Here is a 12,191-nt window from a genome sequence, read left to right on the forward strand (position 1 = left end):
TACTTCACGTTAGGCCTTTTGTCGGCACTTGTCATTATCGGAAGTATCCATGTATGGCTGCGTTTACACTTGGCATTAACATTCGATCACCATGATCCGATCAAGCAGATCGGATCATTAGCCAATCAGGACACCGTGCGTTTACATTTGTTCATATATGTAGCCTCTGTATCTGGATAACCGATCGGATTTCTGTTTCTGCATAATATTTAAATTAGGTCTGTAGCACGACACCAATAAGAGTTAAGATTATACAAATTAATCAATGTCCCAATTGCTTTCACTCACTCACTTCACTTTCCTGTGCAATCTCCAGTCTTAGATCAAATTACGTTTTTTAAATGAAGGAATATTTCCAGAGTTGATCATACAAAAATAACCATGGTTAAGTCACATCATCGATCATCGGGGTTTAAGGTTATGGCATGCAATGACTATATTAACAGAAATGGGAGTTTAATAAACATGCTGAAACAATAAAAACATTCAACATTTAAAACATAAAACAATTAAAAGTGTATTCCTATTATTCCTCTGGCAAAGCAGCGCATGCTCTTCATTAAGATCTCATGATCACAGCTGTGATTGTACAGGCGATCGCCTCTTCAGATAATGTTGCACAATTAAAATGAAAAATGACACACACAGTATCATGTAAGTCTAAATAAACTGTTTTAAATATTGACGTTTATTTTAAGGTTCAAATTAATTGTATTTATTGTCTAAACTGCGTCTGGCCATTATTCTCTGACATCACGTGGGGAGACTGGGGGATTTATATGACGTCCACCTGTGAATGCAGACACGATGGCTGGATTACGTTTACATTACACTGAGATCCGATCACAATGCGTCCTCGACTACCTCCAAATCTGGACACGCTGATCGGATAACATTCCGATCAGAAGCGCGTTTACACTCGTCTTTTCAATGTGTATGTGGACAACATCCAGATACAGGTCGCATGTTAATGCCAAGTCTAAACGCAGCCTCAGGTCCATACAGATCCATCCGCCCCCCTCTTCCATTTGAAGAAGTGCCATCGCCCATCGCCAATTCATTGCCAGATTGGATCTCCCAAAGAAGGTTACTTACTTACTAGCAAAGATGAATTATCTTTTGTTTAAAGGTAATAAAAGAGTGTCTTTGAAACTGGAGGACATGCGGGCAGATAAAATCGCTAGGATTTTCCAGGTGTGTCTAATAAGCCAATTAGTTTAATTGGTTGTTAATGATATGCTATTAACAATAAATGCGCCTCGCCACGTGGGACGTTTGTTGAGGCCTACTTAATTTGACCATGTTTGGTTTACATTTTATAGGTGGATACGGCAAATCTTTATTTAACTGACTCGACCAACGTAGCTGTGTTTTCACTGGACAATGGCGATTTCTGCAGTGTAGACTTGGATGACAGGGGGCATTACGAGGTCCACGGAAGTGAAAGGCCAGCTCTAGCAACGCCTCAACGCAGTGCATTTATGCAAGCGCCGTCCAGTTCACCACAAGCTTTTAACTTCACCCCGCCACCGAGAGCGAGTACTTTGAGATCATATCAAAGGTATATTTCTTTAGGCTATTTTTTTTTTTTCTACTTTCCTTTCATTTCCTTTTTATTTTTCCCTCTCATTTTATCTGGATATATATGCACTTCCTCATGTCAATTTATTCATTGTCAATTTATATATTAAGTGTGCAACAATAATGAAATGGGAAGCAAATGTACCCAGCATGCTGGACAAAATTAAACTGGCAATGGGTAACAGTGAGGCTTATGTTATTACTGATGTGCACGGCAATGAGGTCTTGGAGTCAGAAGGCACAACTGGTAAATATGGGTTTGGTTTCTCATTACCTTTCTACAAGTGTGATGTTACAGACTTTAATCAGTATTGTCAAAACAGGTTCATGTTATTGGAGGCAGAATTCAAGGAAACTCCATGCTGTGGAAAGAGCTGCATTCAGGCAGTGGCAGCAGAGGAAGGCTCAAATGAGGTAATGATATTATGAAGTGTGGTGTGTATCACATGTTATATGCATGCATCACATGGTAACATTTAGGGATGTAACCATATATCATGTCACCAGGGAATACATGTAACTGCGTAATCAGGATACAAAAATCCAGTAACTATAATTCGTTACAGTTACGTCAAAAAACGTAGTAATCAGATTATAGTTATATTTTGAAAAAAGGGGGAATACTTTCAGGATTACAATGATTTAATTTAAAACTAAATAAATCAGTATTTTGGCATAATAACACTATATTAAGCGCTGCTTGATTCAGTAGTTCATGGTTCTGTTGCCAGTAATGACTCACGTGTGCCACCCGCTGCTGCACGCGCTAATAACAGCCGTCTACAGTCTCCTCGGACGCGCAGAATGAATCACTGCTTCTAGAAACGATGCTGCCCACGGGTAAAAACGCTTTCAATTCATAGATGCTAGAATCTGTAGAAATTAGGAGAGTAGTTTTTTTTTTTTTTTTTACCCAAAATGTCCCTTCTTAATCACTTCTCACTTAATGGGATGTTCGCTGTCTAGGTAACGCAGGGGAACTCCCACTGCCAACGCCCAAGTTCAGTCAGGCAAATTAAGATCACGGCTTTAGTCAACATGTTGGCCTATTTTTAAATAAACTACTGTAGATTGTGTGTAGAATTTTAAATCTTTTTATTTTTTCCTTGCAGCCTATATGCTAGTTAAGTGAGTTTTCTGAAGCAACCATGAACAGCAGCACCACAAAGTAAGTGAGGAGATCATACAGCAAAAAATGGAGAAGTGACTGGCCAAAGTGAGAGAGGAAACCATCGCAGGATTGGAATAACACACCGAGGAAAAGTTAAGTGCACCCTTCATTTGATTACCCTTTGAGAAAACACATGTAAAGCTTGTCCATCACCAGTGTGGGACTAACCTGTGTTGCGGGCAGTGTGTGTTATCCTGTTGATAGAGCGAAACGTAGTAACTGGAACAGCTGGGAGGATCGCTGATGTGCTCACGTCAATCTTCTGAAAACACTATTCCTTGGGTCATTCACCCTACAGCGAGAAGAGGAACGGGTCGATTAATCACTGTGGAGATGAAGTGAGTTTGCAGTGTCTGAAAGAGTGAAATGCACACGTGTGAGGATTTATAAGAGTGATTTATGCACAAGTGTGGTGAGATCAAACGACTGTGTTTCCTCTGAAACTGTGATGAATGAAAATTGACTTCTGAATATGAAGATCCCTTCAAATTAATCTGTCTAAAGCTGTGTCCAGGTTTCCCTTTGTGCACGGTGTGGCGAGGAGCTCAATACACCCTGAGCACCACAATTCACGAGCACTATCGCTCGCGTCAACGAAAGCCCAGTCTCACGAACTCTCCAACGACGCCGTTCTGCTGTACCCGGAACGAGAGCGCAGGCGGGTAAAGTACCGCGATCCGGCCACACAAGCCGAGCCTGAGCGCTGTCACTGTCTGTCCCTCGGAGAAGAGGAGAAACTGCTGTCCTTCCATCGGCTGTTCTACGAACACACTGTAGCAACATTGACAGCTGCTTTTCAAATTAATGAATCGTGATTCTCTAATACACTTCATTCGTTGTCTGAACAGACAAGAGGGCTGTCTCTTTCCAACATTCCTCACAGCAAGTTACGCACACACGTAATATGACACCCAACGTCTCCAGAGAGGAGCACACACACACACACACACAAGAGACTTTTCTTCAAACGAATCATATTTAAAACATTACCAAATGCATTCTGTGTTGCCATTTATATGTAATGACAGGTTTTGGGATTTAATGTAAGTTTTAATGTGTACTAATCAAAATCTAAAGGCTTCTAATCTGTATATTTTATGTAACTCTGTATCCCTATAATCTAAATCGGAAGTGTTTGATGTCTCTGTAATTCTCTAAATCTAACGGAGTTGAATCTCGATAATAGACTGTAATGGTATGATTATTTCGATATGAATTCTTTCCAGTCATAGAAATGACTAGTCCCGGAGCTCTGTCATAAACTACACAGACTGGGGTCTTGACAGGACAAAGGAAAAGTCTCCCGCTCTCAGATCACTGAAGGCTATTGGCTGATCACGCCGAACGAAGGCGTGACCCATACAGTCTTTAAAAGAGAGCCAAAGCTCTTCCTCTCTCTCGTTCCCTGCTCTTCCTGCCGTCGTCAGCATGTGAAAGTCCGCGATCGACTCCTCTCTGGAGTCCGTCTCTTTTTATTTTCTTTATAAAGTTTCTTTTGTTTCATTTTCAAAGTCTCCTTCGTTCGTTTCCACCTACGAGTCGAACGAACGAAGCCTGAATTCCTTCAGTAACATATCACTTCCACAAGAGGCCTTCTTCAAAACTCGCGCCCTGTCCGAGGAGACACGAGCGCGCGCACTCTGCTCCGAGAACACGCGCAGGCTGGACACAGCTCGTGCACACAAACGAACTTTGCAAGTATTATTCACTCCAACGAGTTTAATGTTTTAAGGTTTGTTTCGATTGTTGGCTCTCTCAAAGGTCTGTGATTTCGTTATTCTATGACCATTCTCTCTTTCTTCCCTTTCTCCCTCTCTCTACAATCTCAGCGCGTGCACGGCGCGCCCCTATCTCTCTTACTCCCTCTCTCTCTCTCTCTCTGTTCCGCATTCAAATCGAGCGCGCGACCCTGCCCTCTATCTCATTCGCTCTCTCTTATTCTCTCTCCCAAACGCACGACCAAAAAAACCTCTGTAAAGCGCTCCCCGCGCGTGCGAGGTGTGCGTTATTGCTCTAAATAGCACCAGCCTAAATCAGAGCAATCTCTCTCTCTCTCTCTCTCTCTCACTTTCTCTCTCATCATCTGTTACCCGTTTTGTCTTGTTTGTTAACTGTAAGTAAATGTACATAGACATATAAAACGTGTATCTTGTGTAATAGCCTATATTCTGTAGTTTTGCATTTATTAAAACCATATATTATGACTGTTTCTGACTGTTGAAAGTTAATAAATACGAGTCAATGAGGTTCATGACCCGAGCTACCGCGCTCAATATTTACTACATTAAACCCTTCAAAGTCGACTGACGCTCTAGAGCGTCAAAGTGCGCACCCCTGACATATCTATTAATAACTTCGGAATGGATTAAGGTATTAACTTACTTTTTTTTTATGAAAAAGCTGACATTCGTCTGCATAGACAGTGTTGACTTTCGCGAATGATAAGCCTTCCGTATTTTAGTGCAAATCTATAGCATTTTACCGCAAAACAAGGAAATTGTACTTTATTCTATCTAATGATATAAAATGCTATTGGTGTGTGTGAACCAATCCCAGATCTGTGTGTGAACCAATCACAGACCAAAAACAAAAAATGACGTTGTCAGATGGGCTAGGAACGTAAAAAAGGGGAGGGGTTTGAAATCAATTCCACCTGTGATAGCCGGATTGTTTGCTGACGCAACTTTTTTATACACGGTCTTTGGACGCGCACATTTGGAGATATATCAGATACGCTTATTTGTACTTGGCAAGATTATTTTCAAAGAAAACATGGCACAACGAAGATTCTCTGCCGAGCAAGTTGCTGAAATGCTTTTTGCCGACAGCGATGAGAGTGAGAATGGATCTGATCCAGATCGGTTTGATTCGGAGGAAGAGGATCAAATCTTGGACGGAATCGATCCATTTGAGGAGTAAGTATTATGAATGCTATATTGCTGATAATATATTGTCTAATATATATTGTATCGTTTTTTTAGTAGAATTATTTTATTTTAGCTTTTCAGAAATAACGGAGCAGTAATCAAATAGTGTGTGCCATCAAATAATGTGTGCGTTTTGGCCGCATGTAACGTTAGTCCATCTTCATTTATAAGCTATTTCGTTTACTTTGCTTGTCTATTTTATTGTAATGTTTTTTAGGGAAATTTTGTTGTAGTTTTTCAGAAATAATGGTGCGGTAAGCCTTATCTAAGGCCTGTACTATTTGTCTACATGGGAGGGGGTTTGGTTGGTTTAGACATTGTATTTACTCTGTGCATATAATACTATGATGAAGGCTCCAGTAATAATTTTGTAGTTAGAAGTCCTATGACTTGGATGTAAAAAATGCACACATGATGAAGGCTAGCTAATCTTTATTTCATTATAAGAAAGGCTGTACAACTTTTGATATGTGGGAATCTAAACTAATGACAAAATCTGTGTGTTTTAGTCTAAGTCCGGAAACCACAGAGCAGCCGAGTACATCTGCTGAACCCAGGACCCCGACCGCTCGCCCTTTTCCACCCAGCACCGCTTCTGCTGCTCCTCCTGCAGCCAATATATTTTTTCACCCAATTTTTTTTGCAGGTGTTCTAAAGCCTTTGAGGAATAAATATTTGTTGTAAAATCCTTTATTAATTTATGTTTAATATTTTTATATAATAAAAACAAAAATATTTAACTTCTGTTTTTGTATTTCTTGATGATATATCACATTAGAACACATACAAGTGTCTCAAGAAGTGTGTTGTCAATGCATCCACATTGTAGCTGAGAATCTATAGAATCCAGAAATATGTCTCTCTTCACTCTGCTATGAATATTGACCATTCCAGAAGCCAAAATGTCAACATAGTGCCAGGCGGACTTAAAACCCCTTAGACTTTGAAGGGTTAAGTAGCGTTAATTTTATAAACACCGGAAAATTAATGTTCCCGGCCGGAAGTTAAGGTTTCTTGAAGTTTATAAGGAGATAGCTTTACTGAGAGATTGATGGATTGATCTTTGATGGTTTTGCGGGACAAACACCTCTTAAATCATTACATGAATTTCCCTTAAGGGTTATCTCATAATCGAAGTTAAATAAGATTATTGATATATGAATGAGGAATTATAAGACGTTGTGATCGATTATTCATATATTCATATAATCTATACATTTTCAATTTCGATAATTTAATGTAACTGTAATATGCAAAATATTAATCATATTCATGATTAGTTATTAAAATTCCCTATAGATCATTTGAGCTAATTCATACGGACCCAGGAGTCCGAAGCATAAGGTCTACAGTTTTTGGTGGAGAATTTTATGGCAATCTCAAACTTCGTTTTATAAGCAATTTTCAGTTCCAGTCAGTTTATATGGTTATTAATAATTTTTGTGCACATGTGTTATGAAATTGTGAGATAAGTCGCAAACGCGAACTCACTCCTAACTGACCAGGCAAAAAGCCTAAGTCAGTAATGTTACACTTTAACTAGTCGTTAAAATATGCCTAGACAATTTTAGCACTGTTAAACGCTATGTACACTGCAGTAGCCTATTTAATATTACAAATGTCCTGTTGAGAGATAAATAAATATCTCTGCAGTCGATACATTTCTAATATTTGTTGAAATCGCTGTGAACGAATAATTCTCACGTGCGTATTACCGGTATTAATAAATATGTTTCTAAGCGAGATTCCTTCCAAACATATTAGGCCTTGCATGCAATTGTCGTTATTGAATTCGTGGTTAACCCAGTGACATTCAGCAAAACGATAAACTCCTGGTTAACATTGACGTAGCTAATCAATCGAAAACCTAATACATTTAAATCCGTGCTATTTGGATAAATGTCTATGGGAGTAGCCCACAATTGTGTGTTTTGCAGCGAAGAAACCCTGCGTCACGCTCTTGTGCAGTATAGCACCCGAAAGATCTGTAGATCTTGTTCCTTTGTGATTTTTATTGCAGAAAATCAGCGCGTGACCGAGCTGAACGCTCTGAGCTCTCGAGAGTCACATTTAAAATTGGTTGTAATTCCGCGGACTAAACACCAGAGGTCCTTTAGGTGTTCAAGTCTCAAAATACGCGCCCCAACGACGTCACCCTGCGTGAGCACCGCTTCCCACTGACGTCAGCCTGCATGTGCGCAACTACGCCATCTCGTGGCCGTTTCAGATAATGCTCTCGTACTGCTAAATTCCAAATTCAAGTGTCATAATGAATGGTGAATTAGCTTGTCTAAAATTCTAAATAATTATTGGCAGTTACAGCTTTGCTCGTGCGAATATTATTTTGTGTTAGACAATTTTCTTGCTTGTGACTGGTACATTTACTTTGAGTTTGGTTCAAACAAGAGTTGAATTAAAACTTATATTAAATCCCAGCCCAGCCATTGAGAGCCCAGTTAGAGGGAAGTCCGCCACCCAGTGGCCGCCTCCCGCTAGAGCGGTTCATTCAACTCGCTTTTCTGTTTCCAATTCTGTGTGAATTGCTTTATTTCTGTTTTCTCGTCTGATTATTTTATAATAATTACTGATACTTTAAATGCATCTTAATTATTGTACAATATCATTCTGAGTTCTCAATTCCCTTACACGCTTATCTAAATTCGAGTTAAACCAGATTTAAATTTTGGATTTAAATTGTGTTTGGCTGTCAGCCACTGTCATCCACTAGAAGGAAACAGCGCCACCGCGTGGCCTTGTGGATACTAAGTGGGTGCCACTCTCTTTTCCTCCCTTCACTCTTTTGAAGTGTGTACTTATTTCGCATTTCCCTTCTGATTATTTCATAATAATTACTGATACTTCAATGTTATCTGGATTATTATAAAATATCACCCTGATTTTTACATTTCTGCACAGGCTTATTTAAATTTGAATTTAAACCAGTTTGAATTTAATTTGAATGAGTTTGTCTGTTCAAACAGGTTGACCGCTGAGAGGAGATACGCCCCTTTGTGGGACAGACCCACTACTGCGGCCTGTCTCTTCTTCTGGGGTCATCCTGTCTTTTCATTATTTTATTTTATTAATTTTTTTTTTATTATTAATTTTTTTTTTCTCCCAAAAAAAAATAAAAAATTATTATTACTTTTATTCCTAATTTTCTTATCTCTCTTTTAGGTTAGGTTATTCTGATAATCACCAACATTATCATAATTCCCTTTTTGTTTTATCATTATTTCAAAGCCTTTGCCTTTACTTCTACATACATAATTACTAAACTTGGTTTAAACAAGAAAGCCTTAATTGACTTTAACTTTCACCTGTTTACCCCTCTTTGTGTATCCATATGTAGTTCTCCCTAGGGCGCTGTGGTGATTTGACAGTCATCTCTGGTTGGTTTCCAGCGAGCGGGGTCACCTGGTCGTCACGACCGACACCGGCCGTGCGTGAGTCTCGGACTCTTCTGTCTCTTACCATTGGGGCGGCACGCAACTGCTACATCAGCAATTTAGCACTCCAAGGGTAAAGTCAACCACGCCAGCTGACACACAAGGCAATTTCGGGACAATTACCTGAACCAGGGCCTGCTGCAGGGGCAGGGTTCCGGGGAAAACCCAATTTTGTCGTGCTGTCTGGCGGTTGACACCTTGGCGTTGCCAGGTTGTGTTTAAGGTCGCAAGTTGTTTGAGAAGGTCGCACCGTGGTACACAGAGTAACAGAGGGCCCGGGTCCACTGCGGTCGAGTGTTTGGGACCGTCGAGAAGGTTGACCGCGCCGCCGGCTCCCACCTGAGGGACCTCATTTCACCCCAGGCAGACTAAATAAGGTAAAACCCATACACTTAGTATAAGCCACAGAATATTAGATATTCCCCGGTCGTGTAAGTGTTTGGCCCATCTCCTGTTCTCCAAGCCTCACTATCTTCCCAGGTTTTCTACCCCGATAGCCCCCACTCACCTGTAGGCCCTATCGTAAACTCTGGCAGTGGTAATAGGCTTAGGCCTCCTTATTCTCTCTAACACATACCGTGTTACTATTGTTTGATTTTATTTCACTTTGATCTGTTCTATCCTTTGTTCTGTTGTGATTTGTTTCTTTCATTTCACCTAGAAACAGTAACCTGAGAGAGCCATCAAGGAAGCTAAGCAGTAGATTGACCACCAGCAGCCGGGGCCACCACGTGACCCGCCAGGCTACTGCTCGTCACAACCTCTAGTGCAGGTCCTCAGACGACCCAAGTTAATTGGCTCCGCGAACTGTCTAACTGTTGGCATCAGTTAGCCCCAAAATTCTCATAAACGGCATAGCCGTATGATCATAGCTCATTAACCTTAAAACGAACTTGCATTGGTCTCTTTGTGTGTGTGTTCTGTGTTCTCTCTCGCCTACAGTGTGCCAAGGTCACGGCCGTCCAGTATAGCTGCCCAGTGGGACGAACTCGAGTTGTGGTTGAGAGCCATGACGACCGACTTCCTGCCAAGAGACGCCGCTGACACAGAGCCCCTGAGCCGAGAACAGCTGGACACCGACCTGGTCGAACTGATGACCCACGATCCGACACAGAGCTACAGCTACAAGGACTGGGCCAAGATCGTCGGAAGCCTCGCACACAAACTCGTCGCCCAGGCACGGCTCAGCGAAAGGAGCCACATCAACCTGGAGCAGGAAGCAGCAGCGCTAAAGCTTCAAGCAGAGGAGGCCCGGAGGAACCAGTCCCACACCCAAAGTCATCTAGACCAGCTTCTTCTCCAGACCGAGAAAGAGGACGCCACAGATCCAGAGCTACAGAAAGAAGTAGAAAAACTTCGAAAGGCCCTGCAAGATCTTCGCCTCGACACAGACCAAAGAGAACAGTCGGAGAAAGAAACCCGTAAAGAACTCGACGAAAGACTCCAACAAAGTGACGCTCTCCTCGAGAGAGCAAAGACTGAACTAAAAGACAAAAACGCTAAAGCCACAGCCTGTGAAAAACACTTACAGGTGGCCAGAGCTGAAATCCATGAGCTTACTCTGCAGAGACACGATCTCCAAGATGAACTTGACATTGTTCGCAGAGAACTGAGACATTCTTACAGACTTAACAGTGACCGGGTAGGGGAAACAAACACCACAAAGTTTCCCCTGACCAGCCGGTACACACCAGCCAGCCAACAAAAACCCCTGTCAGCAGAAAGGGGGGAGCCCTCACAGAGAACACTTACCGCTAAACGCGGCACGGCTCCCAAAGCTGAAGGGGGCGGAGCTGAAATGGGTCAGAATCCCCTCCAGACGGATTGGGCCCCCAGCAACAGCTCTTCCCCCACAAACTTTGACAAGTTGGCCAGAAACATCCCCACGTTCACTCCAAACCTTGCAGGAGGCCATGATGTACATGCTTACCTTCAAGACATTGACTTTCACCTGCAAACTGTCGCCAACGTGACAGCTTGGGACAAGTTTTACCTGCTCAGAATTACTTCTAGCCGTGACGTGCGCAGCTTCCTAGACCGTCAACCAGAGACTGTCAAAAGGGACTACCAGTAGCTGCGACAAGCTTTGATCCGTGAATTCTCTGATCCACACTCAGAACAAGGGGTCTTCACCGCCATGGACATCAAACAGGCCCGACCTGAACACCCACAGACCTACTACGGCCGACTCCGACACGCCTACTTCGGAGCACGAAACGAGCCCGGTATGGAAGAAGATGTCAACTTCAGGACGCTGTTCCTCCGAAATCTGCATCCCACAGTGAGTCATCACTTAGGCGTTCTGGCCTGTCCACGTAGCATGTCCACCCAACAGCTACGTGACTTGGTCCACAAAGCTTACACCAAGCAAGAGACTATTTCCAAAAAGACTGTAAAAGACCCCACAACCTACTCTGTCCCTGAGCGCTGTTCAGAGCTGACTCTAGAGGGCGCCCAACAGCACCACAGTCACAGACTTTACCACAGAGAGTCAAGACCGTTCCAAGCCAGCAGAGGGCAGCACAACCGTGACGGTGCTCATCCAAAGCATCGGAGCGAGCGCTCTAAGAGGTTCTGGGACCAGCATCACCCGCCGTCCAGAACTGCAAGCCCAGAAAGCCGGCCCTGGAACCCCTCTCGACATGCTACTGGTAAGCCCAAGCCTCATCGCACACCAGAAAAACACAGTGCAGCCACGTCGGAGACAGCAGAGATTGTGAGGATGCTGAAAGAGTTTCTTCACAAGAAACATCGCAAGAGAGACAAGGACGAACCAGACATCTTATGTCTCAGCATAAGAACTGAAACCAACACCCTGTCTGACTGCCATCTGACTGAGCCAAGCACCACGAACACTGCTCGTCTACAGACTACAGCCTCCTCGCCCTCCTCTCGTTCCCTCTTGGGACCTCTCAGTGGTACTAACTGCCCTGCAGAGTGCTCCCTTTGAGCCTCTGCAATCAGTGGAGCTTAAGTTCCTGTCAATTAAGACAGCGCTCCTGGTTGCTTTGGCCTCCATCAAGAGGGTAGGGGACCTGCACGCATTTTCTGTAGACGAAGCGT

At 42.6% G+C, this 12,191-nt stretch overlaps 1 long non-coding RNA gene across 1 annotated transcript; it reads left to right on the forward strand.

Annotated features, from left to right (window-relative positions):
• Positions 1-1,486: 1,486 nt before the first annotated feature.
• LOC306986112 lies at positions 1,487-4,812 on the forward strand. The gene is made up of 3 exons (XR_013794908.1): positions 1,487-1,995; positions 2,694-3,090; positions 3,257-4,812. It is a non-coding gene; the product is annotated as an uncharacterized lncRNA (long non-coding RNA).
• Positions 4,813-12,191: the final 7,379 nt, after the last annotated feature.

Source organism: Phoxinus phoxinus (assembly GCF_949152265.1).
Source record: "Phoxinus phoxinus genome assembly, chromosome: 18".
In the NCBI taxonomy this organism is placed as follows: Eukaryota; Metazoa; Chordata; class Actinopteri; order Cypriniformes; family Leuciscidae; genus Phoxinus; species Phoxinus phoxinus.